Source organism: Lissotriton vulgaris, chromosome 3_1, assembly GCF_964263255.1.
Source record: "Lissotriton vulgaris chromosome 3_1, aLisVul1.2, whole genome shotgun sequence".
In the NCBI taxonomy this organism is placed as follows: Eukaryota; Metazoa; Chordata; class Amphibia; order Caudata; family Salamandridae; genus Lissotriton; species Lissotriton vulgaris.
The window spans coordinates 797,021,008-797,042,837 of record NC_141689.1 but is presented as its reverse complement, the minus strand read 5'-3'; the positions used below and the strand labels follow the sequence as shown (position 1 = coordinate 797,042,837).

Here is a 21,830-nt window from a genome sequence, read left to right as displayed (position 1 = left end):
ATGTGATAATACCACACCTATTATTATCCATATGTGGTCATTACTGAATGCGCTGTTACCACATCAATTGCTACTTTTTAGCTCAGCACGAGGCATAGTATAGTACATTTTGGGTTTGTGCCCTTTTCCAACCCCTTTCTCCCATTAATAGTGCAGAAGGTTGTTCATGACGAAATGTGAACAGGGAAAAGTTTCCGATGGTTTGCCTGCTTACCTTGTAATCGCGAATCGAGTGAAAACTCAGGCTTCCATCCACCCACATTGGGATTTTAACTGGGATCAGAAGGTTTCCTTGGGGAGAACATTTTATTGAATGGAGTATCGTTTGGCCGTGAGAGCGGCAGTATTTTTACCGAACATACCGCTACTCTGAACCTTCAAGGTCAGAGTCTAATGGTTCTTGAATGAGTCTTTTTTCCTCAGGAAGGCCGGATAGCCATTGTTGCTCATATCAACATGTGTAAACGATCTTTGAAGTATAGTAGACGACATTGCTCTTGTAAACAAATCAGGCTTACCATGGACCATAACAAGAAGTACATATTGCATCTAAAATGGCAAGTAGTACACATCAAAGCATCAGTTGAGCAATGCGATCAAAGCGAAGTAATATTTTATCTTCCCATTTGAAAACTGAAATGGGTGTGTTGTCAACCATGAAGGTCAGTGTGTGCTTTGGAATATGCGGCACTCACTTTATGCTTGCGAATTATTAGATAAATGACATTAACAAGGTCATTTTCCGAGCTTTAAATTAATGATTTGCCTTGCAAGTTCCTTTCCTGTTGACACTTTCCACAGATTGGCGATAGTCTAGTTCAGTAGCACACACCTCCAGATAAGTCACCCAAATATAAACACCAGACTTCATTCAGATATTTCATAGAAAACACATTTCTAGATAATCACAAGATGATAAAGCTCACAGTGACTTAAAAAGAACCTTTGCGGCGTCCAGCTTACAACAAAGACTAAACAAATTTAAAATGACATTTACATCTAACGCTGTCCCTTTCACCTCGGGAAGCATGGGCTGTGCTGCCGTACACCTACTATCTCATTCAACGGGTTCTCGGCACAAGGCAAGAGTTTAGGTCTGTATTTATTTGGAGGTTCTAAAGGAAATGAAAAAGTAACTTACTTTTAATCCTTCGCTAAATGCTTGTACACTACCTATATCTGGCTGTGCCAAGGAAACTAAAACACGTTCCAAAGAGAAACCGCTCTCAACCGTTCACTCACTCCTTTCAAAAAGCAGCTGTTGTTGCTTTCAAACACATATGGCATACAGAATTTAAGAGGGTTTTTACAGGTTTAGATCTGATTAAATATTTTTAAAGTCTTTCGTGCGAAGATAACATAAAAGATCACTTAAAGGTAGCCACGATGACCTAGAGCCTATGATTGCAGTGCTGTGACAATTGAAAGGCAACACCTTTTGAGAGCTTTGTACAAGCAGTAGGACTCTGTGTAGTCCCTCGATTTTACCTTTCTTTATCTAAGCTGTAGAAATATAGAGGAACGTTTCACTGGGGAAGATGGACTGCATTTGAATGCTATAGAAGAAGGGAACAGGATAACAGACTACAAAGTAGCCTGAAGCACTCTATCTAAAACCTCAACAATGTTAAATCCTCATACAGTTATAACCTCCTCACTTCATTCCATCTTCACCCCTCCAAAACATCACTCTCCTCCACAACTACACATTAAACACTCATCTTTATCAGTAAATAACTGCACTACTTACTTCTCAAAAATTACTACTGAAAGAAACATACCAACCATACTTCTGACAAACTATCAGCTCCCTTTATTGCTCCACTACACTTAACTTCACTCAGCCAAACTTTCAAAATTCACAAAGTGCCCATGAGAATTCATTCATATCATGTGAACATCCAACCCTTGTTGTGTACCATCTGATCCTATCAGTCCTCTGACTTTCAGATCTCTCAACCTTACTTCTAATGTTCCGTTCTGCCTATATTTTCAGCCATTCTCTCTCTTGTGGCATACATCCAACCAGCTTCAAATGTTCACTCTTCCTACTCAGTACATCCCTCATCCGATGCAAACTGTGTCCAGTTTTTCAACTCTCATTTCTCTCAAAAGTACGAGTGATTGTTCTTCAATTAACTCATACTATAGTTTTTACCGAGTAATCTTAACTCCCTTAAATATGCCTTCAGTACCCTTCACTCCACAGAAACCGTTTTTCACCTATATCTAACATCACCATCACTGCCCATCACAACCGACTTAGCCACTGCTTTTGAAAACCTTCGACCACTATACTCTCCTCTCTGAGTTAACCAGATATCACTGGCCTGGCACACAACTAGCTCACTTCATACGTCTCTCAATGCTCATTATCTGTTAAATAGAACGCTAAGATACCATCACCTACCTTTATGCCAGGTGCTCATACCCAGTACTCGGTGTTTGGACCCCTCCTCATCTCACTCTACAGCTCCTCCCTCCTTATTTTCAGATTTGGCTCATTCTCTCACCTCTATGCTGACAACACCAAAATAATTTTTTCCTTACCTAATTTATGTCTAAAAGCTAGGTACAAATCATGGACCGCATCAATGAAGTCAGACATTACAGGACTTTTGATCACAAATGTCAAAATCTTAACAACAAAGATCCTAAACTCTCCATATTCAACATTTCCGATCTCTCTTGCTGACTAAATTCACTTTCCCCTGAATCTTGGCACTTCCCTCCTCAGCCACATACTTTGCGATCTGGACAACTGTATCACCAAAAAAACCAATTATGGTATGTTAACAAAATCCTGCACATACGGAAAATACAAACACTAATTACCTCATTACAGTTTAGCAGAGTAAACTATTGCAATAGTCTTTCAGTTGGCCTCCCCAAATACTCATTTACTCCAGTAGACAAGGGCAGACATTTTACAACCTGTACACTCTATTATCTACCCAAAGATACCCTTCACAGCAGCTCAATGTCACCAGGCCAAATAGTGGCCTGCCAATGATCACGGCTTACACAAGTTCCTGACATGTGTATTCAAACCAGTAAATTGCCTTGCTCCAACTCAACTCTCTTGGGGGCAGATGTATCAAAATACCTATTTGCGATTCTCAAATAGCGATTTTTTGAGAATCGCTATTTGAGAATTGCAAAATGGTATGTTTATAAAAATTCGCTATTTTTTAGCGATTTCTTGAAATTCCTTAATAACGATTAGCAAATTGGTAATCGCAATTAAGGAATAATTTCCCATTAATTTCTATGGGCCAGGAGGCCCATAGGAAGGAATGGGAAGTTATTCTCAATTTGCGATTCACAATAAGCTAATCGCAAATTGAAAATAATTTCAAGGGTGCAAGGGTGTCTTAAGGACACCCTGCTGCACTCCTGAAATTTACATGTGTGAGCATATAGCGCACATACATGCCCTAAAGGCATGTATGAGCGCAACATGGCACCTTTACAAATGCCAAAAAGTGCATATGTAAAAGAATTCGCAAATTACCACCAACAACAAGTTGGTGGTAATTTGCGATTTCTTAGTGTAAATTCGCAAAACTTAATTGCTTCTTACGTAGCATTTAAGGAATCGCAATTTGCGATTCCTTAAATGCAATATTAAGGAATCGCAATATTTGTGATTCCTTAATATTGCGATGCGTTTTAGAGGATACATTGCATTTTCTGATTTTTTTGTTGCAAACATTGCTTTTTACCGAATCGCAGAGTTTGTGACAAAAAAATCGTTTGATACACCTGCCCCTAAGATCCTATCCCAATCCATACCTGCTGGAAACTTACAATTGATCATCTAAAAGGATAAGTTACTTACCTGTAATTCTAGTTCTCTTCCAGGGGTATCCTCCTCCAAGTCATAAGCACATGAATATTGCCGCCTATGCGCGGGACCCCGGAAACACATCACATATATGTGAAAACATATAAATGTAGCTCTCTTTACACATATATATATATATATATATATATATATATATATATATATATATATATATATATATATATATATATATATATAGTCGCTCCAGGTTGTCCACCTCTTGAGTAGCACACGAGCAGCAGCTTGATTTATGTGTAGGTGAGGAGGACGGGGATCCGCTTGTAGATGCCGCTCCGTAATGGATCTGCCCGACGCGTTTCGAAGCTCCATCTGCTTCTCTTCAGGGGCTTTAACGGAAGCGGTGTGCGCACCCGCTGACACACTTCTCCAATTTCCATATGACACACCCGTCGATGGAAGGCTCCAATGAGACTGTGCATTATGGGAAGTGTGGTGCGGAAAGCACACAATCAAGTCCTGTATGAACCCCACAAGTGGGCCCGTCCTCGATCCCATGTACGGCTGCTGTTTCACTTCCGTGACCCCCAAGGATAACGGGGTGGTGCATACTCCGCGGCTGGACTGCTGCGTGTAAATTGTCGATCCAGGTTGTCCATCTCTTGAGTAGCACATGAGCAGCAGCTTGATTTATGTGTAGGTGAGGACGGGGATCCGCTTGTAGATGCCGCTCCGTAATGGATCTGACCGACGCGTTTCGAAGCTCCATCTGCTTCTCTTCAGGGGCTTTAACGGAAGAGGTGTGCGCACCCGCTGACACACTTCTCCAATTTCCATATGATACACCCGCCGATGGGAGGCTCCGATGAGACTGTGCATTATAGGAAGTGTGGTGCGGAAAGCACACAATCAAGTCCTGTATGGACCCCACAAGGGGGCCCGTCCTCGATCCCATGTACGGCTGCTGTTTCACTTCCGTGACCCCCAAGGATAACGGGGTGGTGCATACTCCGCGGCTGGACTGCCGCGTGTAAATTGTCGTTCAAGGTTGTCCACCTTTTGAGTAGCACACGAGCAGCAGCTTGATTTATGTGTAGGTGAGGACGGGGATCCTCTTGTAGATGCCGCTCCGTAATGGATCTGCCCGACGCGTCTGATGGGATCGAGGACGGGCCCACTTGTGGGGTCCATACAGGACTTGATTGTGTGCTTTCCGCACCACACTTCCCATAATGCACAGTCTCATTGGAGCCTCCCATCGGCGGGTGTGTCATATGGAAATTGGAGAAGTGTGTCAGCGGGTGCGCACACCGCTTCCGTTAAAGCCCCTGAAGAGAAGCAGATGGAGCTTCGAAACGCGTCGGGCAGATCCATTACGGAGCGGCATCTACAAGAGGATCCCCGTCCTCACCTACACATAAATCAAGCTGCTGCTCGTGTGCTACTCAAAAGGTGGACAACCTGGAGCGACAATTTACACGCGGCAGTCCAGCCACGGAGTATGCACCACCCCGTTATCCTTGGGGGTCACGGAAGTGAAACAGCAGCCGTACATGGGATCGAGGACGGGCCCACTTGTGGGGTCCATACAGGACTTGATTGTGTGCTTTCCGCACCACACTTCCCATAATGCACAGTCTCATTGGAGCCTTCCATCGGCGGGTGTGTCATATGGAAATTGGAGAAGTGTGTCAGCGGGTGCGCACACCGCTTCCGTTAAAGCCCCTGAAGAGAAGCAGATGGAGCTTCGAAACGCGTCGGGCAGATCCATTACGGAGCGGCATCTACAAGAGGATCCCCGTCCTCACCTACACATAAATCAAGCTGCTGCTCGTGTGCTACTCAAAAGGTGGACAACCTGGAGCGACAATTTACACGCGGCAGTCCAGCCGCGGAGTATGCACCACCCCGTTATCCTTGGGGGTCACGGAAGTGAAACAGCAGCCGTACATGGGATCGAGGACGGGCCCACTTGTGGGGTCCATACAGGACTTGATTGTGTGCTTTCCGCACCACACTTCCCATAATGCACAGTTTCATTGGAGCCTCCCATCGGCGGGTGTGTCATATGGAAATTGGAGAAGTGTGTCAGCGGGTGCGCACACCGCTTCCGTTAAAGCCCCTGAAGAGAAGCAGATGGAGCTTCGAAACGCGTCGGGCAGATCCATTACGGAGCGGCATCTACAAGAGGATCCCCGTCCTCACCTACACATAAATCAAGCTGCTGCTCGTGTGCTACTCAAAAGGTGGACAACCTGGAGCGACAATTTACACTCTGCAGTCCAGCCGCGGAGTATGCACCACCCCGTTATCCTTGGGGGTCACGGAAGTGAAACAGCAGCCGCACATGGGATCGAGGACGGACCCACTTGTGGGGTCCATACAGGACTTGATTGTGTGCTTTCCGCACCACACTTCCCATAATGCACAGTCTCATTGGAGCCTCCCATCGGCGGGTGTGTCATATGGAAATTGGAGAAGTGTGTCAGCGGGTGCGCACACCGCTTCCGTTAAAGCCCCTGAAGAGAAGCAGATGGAGCTTCGAAACGCGTCGGTCAGATCCATTATGGAGCGGCATCTACAAGCGGATCCCCGTCCTCACCTACACATAAATCAAGCTGCTGCTCATGTGCTACTCAAGAGATGGACAACCTGGATCGACAATTTACACGCAGCAGTCCAGCCGCGGAGTATGCACCACCCCATTATCCTGGGGGGGGCAGATCCATTACGGAGCGGCATCTACAAGAGGATCCCCGTCCTCACCTACACATAAATCAAGCTGCTGCTCGTGTGCTACTCAAAAGGTGGACAAGGATTAGTTACTTACCTGTAATCCTAGTTCTCTTCCAGGGATATACTGATTAAAGTCATAAGCACTTAATATCCCGCCCTCGTGTGGGACCCCGGAGCAATAGCCAATAATATGCATATATCTACATATATATATATATATATATACATACATATAAATACACATATAATAACTATATATATATAGATAATATGCATTATACATATGCAGCCTAAAATAACCATACTAGGCTCAAAAGACTGCCCCCAAATGCCTTAAACAAATCTTTACATTTGTTAAATAAAGACATATAAATTACATTATATGAAAATGCAAAGAAGAAAGCACTACCTTTGTTGTCTTTTAAACACACAACTTTTATTTTCAAAGGTAAAACAGGCAGGACCATAGAGGCAGCTTTAGCCTAGATAGGCTGCATTGTAACAATAGGAAAAAAACTGGTGCCGTGCCTTTAAGACCTCTATGAGCCTTCAGGCTCCCATCATGCACTACAGCTGACAGTTAGGTCAGTTCTTTTTGAACGGCGTATAACAGTGTAATCTCAGCATGGGTAATGCGTAAAATAACCAGTTCTGGTATTTGTCCCGGGAGGAGGGTGGGTGTGCTTATGACTTTGATGAGTATACCCCTGGAAGAGAACTAGGATTACAGGTAAGTAACTAATCCTTCTCTTCCAGGGGATACTCATCAATAGTCATAAGCACTGAATAGAGTAGCAAGCCCTTCCCATACCCTGCGGATGAACACCAGACCCTCTAGACAGCACACTATTATGTGAATTACCCAAACAAATTTCTCAGTGATGCCTGACCAACTTGGGCATCAGCCTGAGCATCAGAATCAAGGCAGTAATGGCGGGCAAATGTGTGAACCGACCGCCACGTAGCTGCCTTACAAATTTCATGCACAGGAACATTTTTAAGCATTGCTATAGTAGCAGCCTTCCCTCTAGTGTAATGAGCTCTAGGTCTACCCGGGAGCTGCTTTCGTGCCAACTGATAACATAACAAAATGCATGACACAATCCATCTAGAAATGGACCTCTTAGTAGCAGGAAAACCCGTATTTAGAGGATCGTAGTTCACAAACAGATGATCAGTTTTTCTGACACTCTTAGTTTTATCAAGGTAAAACTTCAAAACTCTTTTCAAATCCAAAGAGTGCAGAGCTCTTTCTGCTGAAGAGCTCGGAGTAGCAAAAAACGTAGGTAGTGTCACTGATTGATTTATGTGAAAATCCGAGATTACTTTAGGGAGAAATCTCGGATAAGTCCGAAGTACCACTCTATTCGCATGGAAAACGAGATAGGGTTCTGTTGCACAAAACGCCTGAATCTCGCTCACCCTGCGCGCAGAAGTGATAGCTACAAGGAAAGACACCTTCCACGACAGTTGTTGAAGAGAAGCTTTATGTATAGGTTCGAATGGGGGACCCATCAATTTAGACAAAACCACATTAAGCTCCCAAGGAGGTGAGGGGGCCCTCACGGGAGGATACACCTTCCTGAGACCCTCCAGGAAATCCTTCACAACTGGCATTTGAAAGAAAGAAACCTGAGTAGGGGACTTTCGATATGCTGTTATTGCTGCCATATGGACCTTAATAGATGAATACTGCAAACCTGCTTTGGCCAAAGAAAGTAAGTATGGTAACAGTGCCTGTTCCTGACCTCGAATAGGGTCATGACCTTCAGCCGCACACCACGTGAAAAATCGCTTCCACTTGAAAGCATATGTCTTTCTTGTAGAAGCTCTCCTTGCCTCCTTTAAGATGTACATACAGTCCTGAGAGAGACCTAGGTGACCATACTGGACGAACTCAGGTACCATACTGCTAGCTTCAGGGACGGCAGGTTGGGGTGGAACACCCTGCCGTTCTCTCTCGTCAGCAGATCCGGAAAGCAAGGAAGTCTCTTGTGCGTTATTTTGGAGAGATGCAGGAGATCCGGGTACCACCATTGGCGAGGTCAATCCGGAGCTACCAGAATCATGTCTGTCTTGGATTTGTACAGTTTCTTGATCACCAAGGGAATGAGTGGAATCGGTGGAAAAGCGTAGAGTAATGTCTCTGACCAGTCTATCCACAGAGCATTCCCCTTAGATCCTCGTTGTGGGTACCTGGATGCGAAGACGCGGCATTTTGCGTTTTTGGCGTCTGCAAAGAGATCGATTTCTGGTAACCCCCAGGTTTGAAAGACATCTCTTATTACTTCGTCTTTTAAGACCCAGTCGTGCGCTTCTGCAAAGTGTTTGCTTAGTTCGTCTGCTTGGACGTTGAGGACACCGGGCAGATGGACAGCTGAAATTTTCATACCCCGAGCCAGAAGCCACTTCCAGATTGCTTACACTTCCAGCGACAGAGGTCTGGATCTCGTTCCGCCCTGCTTGTTCAGATAGTACATCGTTGTTGTATTGTCCGTCTGAAGAAGCAGAGAGGATGTCTTGAGCACAGGAAAGAAAGCCTTGAGAGCTAGATGGACAGCTCTGAGCTCCAACATGTTGATGTGATACAACTTTTCTTTCTCTGACCACACTCCTTGAACTTGAAGTGACTCTAGATGAGCGCCCCAACCCTGCAGGGACGCATCTTTCACCAGGGATCGTTTGGGCATGTCCTCCTGAAAAGGTACTCCCACAACCAGATGATTCCGCTGCATCCACCATTGAATGGAGATTCGCACAGACAGAGGCAGTGACAGTTTGTCTTCCCATCGGTTTGAAAACTGGGACCACTGATCCTCCAGCGACTGTTGCAGAGGTCTCATGTGTAGCCTGGCGTTTGGAACAAGGAAAATGCAAGACGCCATGGATCCTAACAGAGACGAGATCTGTCTGGCCGTTGGTCGAAGAGTCTTTAACATTGTTTGGCACTTGAGGAGAATGGATGATAGTCTCTCCTCCGAAGGATACGTTTTTGCGTCCTTTGAATCCAGAAGTGCGCCCAGATAGTGGATCCTCTGTGTGGGATTGAGGATAGACTTCTTGAAGTTCACGTGCAGACCTAGTCTTCGCAGCTGATGAATACAGAACGTGAGATGTTGCTGAAGTAGAACTGGAGAGGCACTCTTTATCAGCCAATCGTCTAGATAGGGATAGACGAAAATATGTCTCTTTCTTAGGAAAGCCGCTACGACTGCCATGCACTTTGAAAAGGTGCGAGGAGCTGACTTTAGCCCGAAGGGCAAGACTGCGAACTGGTAATGATTGGTTTGTATGCAGAACCTTAGAAACTTCCGATGTTTTGGGGCAATGGGGATGTGAAAATACGCATCTTGAAGATCTATGGAGCACATCCAGTCCTTTTGATGCAGAAGTGGAATTATTTGATGTAACGCCAGCATTCTGAACTTTTCTCGCCGAATGAACTGATTGAGGCGCCTGAGATCTAGTATGGGCCTGAACTCCCTGCTTGGACCTTTCTTTTGAACTAGAAAGTAACAGGAGTAAATTCCTTTTCGACGTTGTATCCTTGGGACCTCCTCGATGGCTTTTTTTAGGAGTAACACCGACACTTCCTTTTTCAAAAGGTGAAGACGATGGAATACAGTCTTTTGAGGAAGAATTGAAGGTGGGGGAAACTTGAACCTGATTGCATATCCATTTTGCACAATATTCAGCACCCATGCGTCATTTGTGATGTTTTCCACTCCTCCAGGTAAAAAAGCACACTTCCCCCTACCGGAGTGGTCAACGGGCTCAGGGGAAGCAAACACTCACTGCTTTTGCTGTTGCTGCTTGTTTCCAGGAGCAGACTGTCTGGAAATACCGCCTCTTCCTCTACCAGGACGACGCTGGGAGAACTGAGATCTTCCTTGATTTTGTTGTGAAGACCATTGAGGGGTTTGAACCCTCTGCTGGCCCTGTTTCTGATCATAAGGACGGTATTTTTTCTTAAAATTGTCCTTCCTCTTTTTGAGACCTACAGCTCTCACAGTATCCAGCTCTGTCTTCAGTTTTGACATTTCGTCGTCAGCATGAGACCCAAAGAGCGTTTTCCCATTAAAAGGTGGGTTCAAAATGCGGTGCTGGGCTTCAGGTTTAAGTCCCGTAAGTCTTAGCCAAGCTGAACGCCTCGCACAAAGACCATGAGCATAGCCATGCGTGGATAGATCGGAAGCATCCGCAGCTGCGCTAATCACCTGATTAGACACTAGCCCACCTTCATGAAGGATTTCCAGGAAGTCATTCTTGTCTTCTTTGGGAAGTTTTTCAGCGAACCGGGATAAGGAATCCCAGAGAGAGCGGTCATAGCGACCCAACAAAGCGGAGGCGCTGGCAACCTTCATGTAGGAAGTAGAAGTGGCACACATTTTCTTTCCTACCGAATCCATAGTCTTGCTGTCCATGTCTGGGGGAACAGAAGAGGACGTCGATCCGTTCTGATTTTTACGTGCCGCTGAGACGATGACCGAATCAGGTTGCGGCTCTGCTCTTAAAAATAACGGGTCAATGTCCGGAGCCCTGTACTTCTTTGCGATCCGTGAGGGAACCGCTCCCAAAGAAGCCGGTGTGAAGAACTTATGTTCGGCAGGCTCCAAGAGACCTGGAACCAGAGGAAGTAAAAGTCTCAATGATAATCTTTGATGTAATGTTTCGAAGATAACCGTAGTCTTCGCAGTAGAGACAGGCATCTCTATATTAAGTTTCGCTGCTCCACGGCAAAGAACCTCATTAAATGTGATTACGTCATCAATCGGCGATATCCTGCTTGGAGGAGTCGAACATAACGTCGGTGAGTAATATCTCTTCGAATTCGTAGATTTTGTCGAGGATCTCGTATCACGTCTCTTGGGTGATCGGTGATGTGAAGACCTCGGAGAAGGTGAAGTCCGCCTTCTCACGGATGGAGACTTCCTCTGCGGAGTACGCTGCCGCCTTCCAGGAGACTGGATCACTCGTAAAAGAGGTGACCTTGATCTTGATGCGGGTCTTTCCGACACCGGCGACCTGGACCTAGACTTTGGAAGGTTGATTCTCCTTATCTTCCAGTCTCTGAGTTCTCCCAACCATCGTGGAGAGATGTTAGCCCCTGTAGGCGATGGCGCTCTTGAAGGCTCTGGAGAGATTTGTACTATCTTCAGCCCAGGGGATGAAGATGAACTCCCAGAAACAGCCACAGAAACCTGAGATCGGTCTTTAGAAACCGTTCTAGGCCTTTTAGCTGCAGGAGACGTGGAGCGTGGTCTCCTCGACGTCGATCTTTCCAAAGGTGATCTTCTCGAAAGTGTCCTCCTCGACGTCGACCTCCTCGGCGTCGACCTCCTCGGCGTCGTCCTTCTCGGCGGCGAACTCCTCGGCGTCGACTTTCTCGACGGCGGTCTCCTCGACGTCGAGTGTCTCTTAGGTGATGGAGTCAAGCGCCTCCACGACGAGGCTTTTTTCGGCGTCGTGTGCCTCGACGCCATCTGACCTGGGCTCTTCGACGTCGAAACCTCCAATGCCCGGTTCGACGTCGGTGTCATAGCTCCTCTCGATGGCGGCCTTGACTGGTCTTTTGAGCCTCTCGACGGTGAACGTCGACGTCGGTGAGACGACGTCGAGTCCCGTCCTCTCGTAGTCGTAGGGGAGCCAGACTTGGATCGCCTACGCTCATGGCGTCTCTCACCTCTCATCGACGGCGAATCCTTCTTCGACGTCGACGGAAGACGTGACGCTGATTTCGACGATTTCGAACATACTGGTACTCTAGAAGAAGATCTGTCCCTCGAAGTCGAAGGGGAACAATGTTTTCTCTTCTCCCCTCTTTCCTTATGTTCTTTCCGCTGAGAAGAAGGTTTCCTGGAGTGAAGTTCTTCTCTTCCACTCACGGTTTACCTCTGTCATGCAGGAACTGAAGCCTGCTCTTCTCCCTCTCTCTTAAAGTTCTGTTTGACAACTTGCTGCAGTGGTAGCAAAGTTCTGGCTTGTGTGTAGATGGAAGACAAGCCACACAGACCGAATGAGGGTCTGATTTGGAATTTTTTTTTCCACAGGCCGGGCACTTAATAAATAAGGCAGGCATTATGACTGGAAAAAAAGGTAAAAAAACCACAAAAATTGTTGAATTAGTCAGATAATGACTAAAGATGTCGAGTAAAGACAAAAAATTACTACCAGAAGAAAGTGAAATAATATCACCAACTGGCGAGCTCAATGCTCCAGGATCCTCACAGAAGGAGCCGGAAAAAAGAACTGACCTAACTGTCACCTGTGGAGCATGATGGGAGCCTCGAGGCTCATAGAGGTCTTAAAGGCACGGCGCCAGTTTTTTTCCTATTGTTACAATGCAGCCTATCTAGGCTAAAGCTGCCTCTATGGTCCTGCCTGTTTTACCTTTGAAAATAAAAGTTGTGTGTTTCAAAGACAACAAAGGCAGTGCTTTCTTCTTTGCATTTTCATATAATGTAATTTATATGTCTTTATTTAACAAATGTAAAGATTTGTTTCAGGCATTTGGGGGCAGTCTTTTGAGCCTAGTATGGTTATTTTAGGCTGCATATGTATAATGCATATTATCTATATATATATAGTTATTATATGTGTATTTATATGTATGTATATATATATATATATATATATATATATATATATATATATATATATATATATATATATATATATATATATATATATATATATATATATATATATATATATATGTAGATATATGCATATTATTGGCTATTGCTCCGGGGTCCCGCACGAGGGCGGGACAATTCAGTGCTTATGACTATTGATGAGTATCCCCTGGAAGAGAACCTGGAGCGACAATTTACACGCGGCAGTCCAGCTGCGGAGTATGCACCACCCCGTTATCCTTGGGGGTCACGGAAGTGAAACAGCAGCCGTACATGGGATCGAGGACAGGCCCACTTGTGGGGTCCATACAGGACTTGATTGTGTGCTTTCCGCACCACACTTCCCATAATGCACAGTCTCATTGGAGCCTCCCATCGGCGGGTGTGTCATATGGAAATTGGAGAAGTGTGTCAGCGGGTGCGCACACCGCTTCCGTTAAAGCCCCTGAAGAGAAGCAGATGGAGCTTCGAAACGCGTCGGGCAGATCCATTACGGAGCGGCATCTACAAGAGGATCCCCGTCCTCACCTACACATAAATCAAGCTGCTGCTCGTGTGCTACTCAAAAGGTAGACAACCTGGAGCGACAATATATATATATATATATTTAAAACCCACAATGCAGCCTTCCCCAGACATGCTGAGCAATGGTGCAAGAAATTCTCTTGTACATAAACATTCCAATAAAGCAGGGAGAAAGAAAGCATTTAAAAGCTGCTTTAGTATACAGCCGAAAGCACAAACCTGCAAGGAATAATGAAAAAACATTGCCAGCACATAGGCTGCAAAGAAGAAACATTAGTGTAGAAAGCTGAAAAGCTAACCCACAGAAAACACTCAGATAAACTGACACCGTGCCTTTAAGGCAGCCATGACCCCTAGCTTCCCATCATTTTTTTTTTTTTTATTAAAGTTTTGTGTATAGTGCTAGCTGGACCCGAGGGTATCGGAGTGCTTCACAACAAGTACAGAGGCATCAGACACACATTGAGGACGGAAAACGTGGCAAGGGGCACAGGGGCGAGTACAGTCTGTACAATAGCAGCCAAGCGCAAAACCGGGCGGAAAGTCATAAGCAAGTCAACCAGCTCTGGGGTCACAGAGATGATGGAACTTCAAAGTCCAGGTGGAGTTCTAGTATGCTCCAGAACGCTCGAGGAAGAGGACTTTGAGTAACTTCTTGAATTTCGGGAAGGATGGGGTCATTCAGGGTTGACAGTTAGGTCAGTTGTTCTTTGCGGATATCCGTAGACCATTTCACAAAGAGATGTATATATCATGTTCACTTGTCCGGGGAGGCGGGTGGGTTGCTTATGACTTTGATGAGGATACCCCTGGAAGAGAACTAGGATTACAGGTAAGTAACTTATCCTTCTCTTTCAGGGGATCCTCATCAATAGTCATAAGCACATGAATAACATAGCAAGCCCATCCCCTCATCCTCCCAGCTATCTCGCTCAGAAACTGACAATCTCGGGTGGCTCAAGAGATACAAGAAGAGCAAAGAACCTTCTTCTGAAACCCCAAAGATTCCACAAGAAGAAGACATATAAACACTCCTTCTCTGGGATGGCCCCCAGGATATGGAATTCCCTTCCTCCAGTAATCAGACTTATCTCATTCACGGCTTCCTTGAAGAAAAAAGTAAAATCTCTCCTCTTAGCTAAATTCACATGAATTTATACTAATGTACCTTCGTTCTCATTATGGCTCCTCCAAAAACTTTGTAGAGTTGATCACTTGCTCATCCTTGCTGGACATATTTGCTGGACTTTCAGTTTCCCACCCTTACACCGCTGCAACCTCACCTTGTTTTACATTTGTCTAATCTGTTTGCTCGGATTTGCTTGATATATTTGTTTAACTTTCATTCCTTGATTTCTGTACAGTGGCCCACCTATACACTGATGCTACCTCACTTTGTTTACATTTGATCATTTTCTTTTGGCTCATCTTTGTATTATATTTTATTTAGCTCTTCATCTGTTTTTAACCCATTTGTGTCTAAAGCGCTATGATATCCGCAAGGAACTTGTTCACGCTCTATAAAACTTTCAAAATAAAAAAAAAGAAAAATAAATAAGATACATAGCAGCCATAAGGCCTATACAGACTCCAATAGGTTAGCATTGGAACAGATTCCTCAAGGAGGCCTGGTTCACTTGGGTATCTGCTCTGGAGTCAGAATTCAGACAGTAATGTTTGGTAAACGTATGTACCGACTTCCAAGTAGCAGCCTTGCAAATCTCAGCCATCGGCACATTGTGTAGGAATGCAACCATAGGAGCCTTGCCCCTAGTAGAGTGACCTTCAGGGGAGGCAAACAGGGGTTTATTTGATATTTGGTAGGCCAACTTTATGCAAGATACTATCCATCTTGAAATCGATCTTTTAGAAGCTGGGAATAGGCGTGGGCGGAAAATCCGTTCCGCTCGCGGATTTTGCGGATTTTCGGGAAATCCGCAATCCGCGAGATTTGCGAATTTCCCGCAAAATCCGCAAATCCGCGAGCAGCGGATTTGGCTCGCACTGCTCGCACTGTTCGCGTGAGTTCGCGCCCCGCGAATAAGTGCAAAATTGCAGAAATACGATCTTGGCAAAACTGAAAGTAACTACTTACCAGGTTCAAAAGTTCAGGCACATCATTAGTAGCCATTTCCTGTAGTGCTTCCTGAGGGGCCCCTCCAGAGTTCAGTTGCCAGTTGAAACTATTATGTGACCCTGCTCTGAACCTCAGAATAGTTACACATATGCCACAAAGGTCCTGAATTACAGCTAAGGGAGACAAGCAGGAGCCAGGCTGGAAGTTAAAATCCATTAATCAGCCCCTAATTCATTATTGTCAGTTGGGGCAGGGCAGGTGTTGTAACTAATTTTGCAACAATGAAAGCACTTAGCAAGTGCAAAAGATCACTAATCAGGGCGCACTAAGGAAGCAGGTGCCAGCTAAAAAAATATTCTGTGACACATTAATCAGCCCCAAATTAATTCAGGTCACTTGAGGCAGGGAAGGTGTGCTTTGCTTTGCCGAAAATAATGTACACTGGACAACCAGAGGGTGTAGTGATGAAACAGAGGGTGGCATGGGTGGGCCAGAGGGTGGCATGAGTAGTCAGAGAGTGGCAGTGGTGACAGAGAGTGGCAGTGATGAAGAAGAGTGTCCCAAACAGGCTGGACACGTAGAAACAACAAGTTCGCAAAACTTGCGACCCGACAGGTAAGTTCGCAAATTGCGAAATTGTAAAAACCCTCGCGAACTGGCAGAAACACGGGCGAACACAAAAAAAAAAAAATCCGCAAATTCGCGGGAATTCGCGGATTTTGCGGATTGCGAATCCGCAAATCCGCAAAATTCGCGGATTGCCAATCCGCAAAATCCGCTCATGCTTAGCTGGGAAGCCTGTTCTAACAGAGCCATAGTTTACAAACAATTTATTAGCTTTTCTAATGGATTTCATTGCCTCCAAATAGAATTTGAGAACTCTCTTGAGGTCTAGCGAATGAAGCGACCTTTCCGCTGGTGTGGTAGGATTGGGAAAGAAAGAGGGTAGAGAAATTGTCTGATTAACATGGAACTCAGACACAACCTTGGGTAGGAAGGAAGGGTGAGTTTGCATAACCACCCTATTTTGGTGGAAACCCGTATAGGGTTCTTTAGAACAGAGTGCTTGTATTTCACTCACTGTGCGTGCTGATGTAATTGCTACTAGAAAGGCTACTTTCCAAGAAAGGTGTTGTAATGTGGCCTTATGAATGGGTTCAAATGGAGGTCCCAACAATTTTGACAAGACTAGATTCAACTCCCAAGGAGGAAAAGGAGGTCGAACCGGAGGATAAACCTTTTTCAACCCCTGTAGGAAAAATATGACCACCTGAAGTTCAAAGAAAGAAGGTTGGTTAGGTGATTTACGATATGCTGTGATAGCCACGAAATGTACTTTTATGGAAGAAGACTTCAAACCAGATTTGGCCAAGTACAGTAAATATGGCAAGATTACCTCCTCTTGCCCGTCAATTTGAATCCAACCATTACGGATACACCACAAGTAAAACCGTTTCCACTTAAGAGAGTGTGAGGTGCTTGTGGAAGGTCTCTTTGACTCCCTTAAAATGTCAATGCAGTCCTGAGGGAGGTTCAAATGTCCGTACTGCAGGACTTCAGGAGCCATGCTATCAAGCTGAGTGAGGGAAGGCTGGGGTGCAGAATCTTCCCTCCCAATTTGGTGAGAAGGTCCGGCCTGCACTGAAGTCTTCGATGCGGGCAAACCGAGAGTTGCAACAGGTCCGTATACCACCATCTGGTGCTAATAGGATCATCTTCATTCTGGATCGCAGAAGTTTGGCCACAACCTTCGGAATGAGAAGGAGGGGTGGAAAGGCGTATGCAAACGTCCCTGACCAATCTTTCAAAAGAGCATTCCCTTTGTTCCTGGTCGGTAAAACCTGGATGCAAAGGCGTGGCATTTTCTGGTTTGATCATCTGCAAAGAGGGCGATGAAAGGATGACCCCATTGATGAAAGATGTCTGCCACCCCTTTGACGTTGAGCACCCAGTCTTTGTGTTCTTGGAAGTGACGACTGAGGGCATCTGCTCGCACGTTCTGCTCTCCCGGCAGAAGGACTGCCGTGATCAATAGGTTCCTGGCTAGCAGCCAGTGCCAGATCGCCTGAAATTCGAGAGACAGAGGGCGAGAACAAGATCCCCCTTGTTTGTTCAAGTAATACATGGTGGTTGTATTGTCCGTTTGTACTAGGATCGATCCGGACTGAATTGACGGCTGAAAAGCCTTGAGGGCTAAATGAACTGCCCGCAGTTCCAACATATTGATGTGATACGTCTGTTCTCTGTCGGTCCATCTGCCCTGAGTTGGAAGATGATCCAGATGCACTCCCCAGCTCTGAAGCGATGCATCCATGATCAGGGATTGTTCTGGAAGAGGATGGTGAAAAGGGACTCCCATCAGAAGGTTCTGTGGTTGCAGGCACCAGAGAATGGACTTCTTTGCTGCAGGAAAGAGGAGAATCCTGTCGTTCCACTGACCCAAGGATTGATCCCATTTGACCTCGAGATCTCGCTGTAACGGTCTCATCCTCAATCTGGCGTTGGGTATGAGAAAAGTGCACGAGGCCATCAACCCCAGCAGAGAAGCCACCTGTCTTACTGATGGCTGATGAGCCTGAAGGATGATGTGGCCTTTGTCTCTCATTGATGACAATCTCTCCTCCGAACGAAACATTTTCCTAGGTCGGAGTTGAGGTTGGCGCCCAGATAGTGGAGTGATTGAGTTGATCCAGGCAGATGTGAAGGTGTTCGCGCACCATTTGAGGAGATGACCCCTTCAACAGCCAGTCGTCCAGGTATGGATATACGAACAGGCCTTCGCGATGTAATGATGCCGCTACTACTGCCATGCATTTGGTGAATACCCTCTGAGCTGATTTTAGGCCGAAGGGTAAGACCTTGAACTGGTAATGTTTTGTTCTCACCATGAATCGCAAGAACTTGCGATGTTGTGTTGTGATTGGCATGTGAAAGTACGTATCTTGGAGGTCCACCGAACACATCCAATCGCCTTTCCTCAGATGTGGGAATATTTGGTGGAGTGCCACAGTTCGAAACTTTTCCTTTTTGATGAACTTGTTCAGAGAACGTAGATCCAGAATTGGTCTGAACTTGTTTGGTGGTCTTTTTTCTGAACAAGGAAGTGTCGTGAGTAAACTCCCTTTCCTCTCTGTGCAGGAGGGACCTCTTCTATTGCTAGCTTCTCAAGAAGGGTCGACACTTCCTAATTCAGGAGGTCGAGATGTAGATAACGAGAGTTTACCGGAGGAATGTCTCTTGGGGACACACAAAAAAGTAATGTGTACCCATTTTTTAGTCTATTTAGCACCTACTGATCTTTGGTTATGTTGCCCCATTCTTGAATGTAACTTGAGATACTTCCTCCCACTGGAGTGTGCAACGGTGCTAGAGGAAGCAGAAACTCATTGCTTCCCTGGAGTTTTTGTTGCGGAGGAGGACTGCTGTTGATGTCCTCCTCTTCCTCTCGAGGAACGACGGCCTTGGTACTGAGATTTGCCCTGTCTGTTTTGTGACCATTGAGGGGTTTGAACCCTCTGTTGGTAATTTTTCCGATTGTAGGGCCTGTATCTCTTCCTAAACTCCCTTTTCTTCTCCAGGCCCACAGCCTTTAAGGTCTCAAACTCGGCCTTCATTCTCACCATTTCTTCGTCTGTGTGTGCACCAAACAGTGAAGTGCCAGAAAAAGGGAGTTTCAGGATGTGCTGCTGTGCCTCCGGTTTTAATGCTGTGAGGCACAACCAGGAAGATCGTCGTGCACATATGCCAAGTGCCTAAGAGTGTGCTGCTAGTGACGCACCTTCTGCTGCAGTGCTGATTACCTGGTTGGCCACCAGAGCACCTTCCTGAAGGATTTCAGAGAAGTCCTGTTAATCCTCCTTTGGGAGTTTGTCCTTGAAGCGCTCCAGTGAATCCCATAGGGATCTGTCATAATGACTCAGCAGGGCCGCAGTGTTGGATACTTGAGAAGAAGACGCTGCAGAGCCACAAGCCTTCCGTCCCCAAGAATCTTGTGCTCTGCTCTCTTTATCCGGAGGAGTAGAGGAGGAAGATGAAAATGCATACGTCTTTTTCGCTGCTGCAATAATGAGTCCGGAGGTGGACCTGATCTAAGGAAAAGAGGATCTGATGCAGCTGGCTTATATTTTTTTAGGATCCCAGCTGGAGCTGCTTTAGCCGATGATGGAGCGACGAAGAGATCCATTACCGGCTCGATGATACAGGGACCAAAGGGAGCAATGACCTAGCTGCAGCCCTTTGATGGAGGGTCTCGAAAATGATGGACGTGGTTGTCTGAGGAGCTGCCATGGTGATGCCCAGCTTCTGAGCTTCGCTAGTGAGAACATCATGAAAGGTGTTCACATCATGAATAGGTGACACTCTGGAAGGAAGATTATCTATCAGTGTAGGTGAGTAATCCCTTTTGGATGAATGTGTCGAAGAGGAAGACCAAGACCTTGTAACCGCCTCTTGCGATGGCCCTGAGTCGACCTGCATTCAGGGGATCTGCCTCGGTGTTCTCTGGTCCAAGTGGTGGGTGATCTGTCCACTTCCTGCACAAGACGCTCCAATGGTGATCTGTGCAGAGGACTGGAGTAGACCGTAGGCCATTGATCATGACCTACGGGCACTGCCTGCCAAATATGGAGAGGTTGTAGCCATCTGGGAGAGAGATGGATGGAAGGAGTTCGTTGTCTCCTTGGAGAACCTTTTGGCGGTGATCTTGTAGGCTCCTGCGAGTTAACAGAAGCACTCCGTGATGACGCAACCGTCTGAGATGAGCTCTGAATGGAGTGAGAGGACTCTCTGCGGCTTCTGTAGCGTGATCGGCGTCTTAATGAGCGATGTGACGTTGATGGGGAGTGTCTCAACGTCAACCAGCTCTGTGTCACCATCACTGGGGAGTTCCCAGAGCCTAATCGTCTCCTTGGCGTCGATATCTCAGTGTGCTTCGACGTTGTATGGTGTGACGTCAAGTGTCTGGAGCCCATAGACCTCGCCTTCGATGTTGAGCATGCAGGAGACCTCAACGATGAGCAGGTAGATGGAGAAATCCTTCTCGACGTCAATCTGTCCCTCAACACCGACGTCTCCTAGAAATCACCGGAGTCAAGAGCGGGACACTTCTCGTCGCCGACGGAGACCGCCGTATCAACGTCGAACGATGTTTGGTATATTTCACTCTTGGTCTCGATGTCGAATACCTCGCCGTCGGAGAGGATTGAGCCTTCGATGTCGAACGCCGCTTGGATGACAATGGAGGCGATGAGTGTCTAGCCTCAGGTGACGAGGCGTGTCTCAACGTCGATCATAACCTGGTTGACGTCGACGGAGATGTTTGCTTCGATGCCGATGACACTGTGGCAGCGGAGCCTGTCTCGACATCAAACGGCACATAGACGGCGATGACGGAGATCTGCCTTTCGACGTTATGTGAGCCCGCACCAACGGAGAGCCACTCCTTGATGCCGATCGTCGCCGGGTTGAGGGCGGCGTAGGATTTGACGTACCTGTGTTCTTCGTTGATGACCGGTGTTCTCCCGAGTCTTCTCGTCGACGTTTTTGCTGCCGAAGGGATTTGAGGCGCCGAGCCCGACGCCGATGGAGAGCATACTGGAATCTTACTTCTAGATCGAGTGGAGGCTCTCTCTCTTCTTCATCTGAGACCTGCCTCTAGAAGGTGATTTTCTCTTCTCAGCCAGCCCATAGAGGTGAATCCTCTCCCTGTCCTTTAGAGTTCTCTTGAACAGCAGCTGGCAATGCGGGCAGGTTTTAGGATTATGTTTAGAAGGAAGGCATAGAATACAGACAGAATGGGAGTCTGTTTTAGCCTTCTTCTTGCCACAGGAAGTGCAAGGGTCAAAAATAGAGGGTATTTCAGACTAAAAAACAATGCTCAACTCTCTAAAAACCAGTAGAGAAATACTCCAACACTAAAAAGACGTCGAAGTAAAAGGGTTTTGACACAAAAATAGAAGTATTTTCTGACAAAAATCAGAAAAAAGGTAGAGCTGAAGTAACCAGGGTCCTGACAGAAGGAGCCGGAAATAACAACTGACCTGACTGTAACCCC

At 46.1% G+C, this 21,830-nt stretch overlaps 1 protein-coding gene across 1 annotated transcript in view; it reads right to left on the bottom strand.

The window, feature by feature from the left end:
* The window catches only part of CCDC192 (coiled-coil domain containing 192), a 937,988-nt gene that overhangs the window by 202,308 nt on the left and 713,850 nt on the right, over nt 1-21,830 (bottom strand). The gene's annotated exons all lie outside the window — the stretch shown is intronic.